Raw genomic sequence first — 2,639 nt, 5'->3', positions numbered from 1 at the left:
AGTAAATCGGAATTCGTAGTTCAGCTGATTTTAGAGGAATATTTGTAAGTTCCAAAACTCCACACTTTGATACTTTTCTGCTGAAAACCACACAATGGATCCCTATGGAAGGATATACAAGTTACTGGTAAGTACGCTTAGAATTACTTTTCAGGGTCAGTTCTGGGCTAAAAGATGAAGCACTGTGTTCTCTCCTGATAACAGGTGAGTAAATCGGAATTCGTAGTTCGGCTGATTTTAGAGGAATATTTGTAAGTTCCAAAACTCCACACTTAGATACTTTTCTGCTAAAAACCACACAATGGATATCAATGGAAGGAAATATAAGTTACTGGTAAGTACGCTTCGAACTACTTTTCAGGGTCAGTGCTGTGCTAAAAGATGCAGCACTGGGTTCTCTCCTGATAACAGGTGAGTAAATCGGAATTCGTAGTTCGGCTGATTTTAGAGGAATATTTGTAAGTTCCAAAACTCCACACTTAGATACTTTTCTGCTAAAAACCACACAATGGATATCAATGGAAGGAAATATAAGTTACTGGTAAGTACGCTTCGAACTACTTTTCAGGGTCAGTGCTGTGCTAAAAGATGCAGCACTGGGTTCTCTCTCGATAACAGGTGAGTAAATCGGAATTCGTAGTTCGGCTGATTTCAGAGGAATATTTGTAAGTTCCAAAACTCCACACTTAGAAAATTTTCTGCTGAAAACCACACAATGGATTTCTATGGAAGGAAATACACGTTACTGGTAAGTACCCGTATAATTACTTTTCAGGGTCAGTGCTGGGCTAAAAGATGCAGCACTGAGTTCTCTCCTGATAACATGTGAGTAAATCGGAATTCGTAGTTCAGCTGATTTTAGAGGAATATTTTAAAGTTCCAAAACTCCACACTTAGAAGAATTTCCAAGGGAAACCAGTCAATGTTAGCCTATGGAAGGAAATTCAAGTTACTGGCAAGTACGGTTAGAATTACTTTTCAGGATCAGTACTGGCCTTAAAGATTCAGCACTGGGTTCTCCCCTGATAACAGGTGAGTAAATCGGAATTCGTAGTTCGGCAGATTTTAGAGGAATATTTGTAAGTTCCAAAACATCACACTTAGAAACTTTACTGCTGAAAACCACAGAATGGATTCCTATGGAAGGAAACACAAGCTACTGGTAAGTACGCTTAGAATTACTTTTCAGGGTCAGTGCTGGGCTAAAAGATGCAGCACTGGGTTCTCTCCTGATAACAGGTGAGTAAATTGGAATTCGTTGTTCGGCTGATTTTAGAGGAATATTTGTAAGTTCCAAAACACCACACTTAGAAACTTTTCTGCTGAAAACCAAATAATGGATTCCTATGGAAGGAAATACAAGTTACTGGTAAGTATGCTTAGAATTACTTTTCAGGGTCAATGCTGGGCTAAAAAATGCAGCACTGGGGTCTCTCCTGATAACAGGTGAGTAAATCGGAATTCGTAGTTCGGCTGATTTTAAAGGAATATTTGTAAGTTCCAAAACTCCACACTTAGAAGAATTACCAAGTGAAACCAGTCAATCTTAGCCTATGGAAGGAAATTCAAGTTGCTAGTAAGAACGGTTAGAATTACTTTTCAGGATCAGTTCTGGCCTTATAGATTCAGCAGTGGGTTCTCCCCTGATAACAGGTGAGTAAATTGGAATTCGTAGTTCGGCTGATTTTAGAGGAATATTTGTAAGTTCCAAAACTCCACACTTAGATACTTTTCTGCTGAAAACCACACAATGGATCCCTAAGGAAGGAAATACAAGTTACTGGTAAGTACGCTTAGAATTACTTGACAGGGTCAGTGCTGGGCTAAAAGATGCAGCACTGGGATCTCTCCTGATAACAGGTGAGTAAATCGGAATTCGTAGTTCGGCTGATTTTAGAGGAATATTTGTAAGTTCCAAAACTCCACACTCAGAACATTTTCTGCTAATAACCACACAATGGATTCCTATGGCAGGAAATACAAGTTACTGGTAAGTACGCTTAGAATTACTTTTCAGGGCCAGTGCTGGGCTAAAAGATGCAGCACTGGGGTCTCTCCTAAAAACAGGAGAGTAAATAGGAATTCGTAGTTCGGCTGATTTTAGAGGAATATTTGTAAGTTCCAAAACTCCACACTCAGAACATTTTCTGCTAATAACCACACAATGGATTCCTATGGCAGGAAATACAAGTTACTGGTAAGTACGCTTAGAATTACTTTTCAGGGCCAGTGCTGGGCTAAAAGATGCAGCACTGGGATCTCTTCTGATAACAGGTGAGTAAATCGGAATTCGTAGTGCGGCTAATTCTATAGGAGTATTTGTAAGTTCCAAAACTCCACACTTAGAAACTTTTCTGCTGAAAACCACGCAATGGATTCCTATAGAAGGAAATACAAGTTACTGGTAAGTATGCTTAGAATTACTTTTCAGGGTCAGTACTGGGCTAAAAGATGCAGCACTGGGTTCTCTCCTAAAAACAGGAGAGTAAATAGGAATTCGTAGTTCGGCTGATTTTAGAGGAATATTTGTAAGTTCCAAAACTCCACACTTGGAAAATTTTCTGCTGAAAACCACACAATGGATTTCTATGGAAGGAAATACAAGTTACTGGTAAGTACGTGTAGAATTACTTTTCAGG

The sequence above is a fragment of the Triturus cristatus genome, chromosome 1_1, assembly GCF_964204655.1.
Source record: "Triturus cristatus chromosome 1_1, aTriCri1.1, whole genome shotgun sequence".
In the NCBI taxonomy this organism is placed as follows: domain Eukaryota; kingdom Metazoa; phylum Chordata; class Amphibia; order Caudata; family Salamandridae; genus Triturus; species Triturus cristatus.
This window is presented reverse-complemented; position numbering follows the sequence as displayed.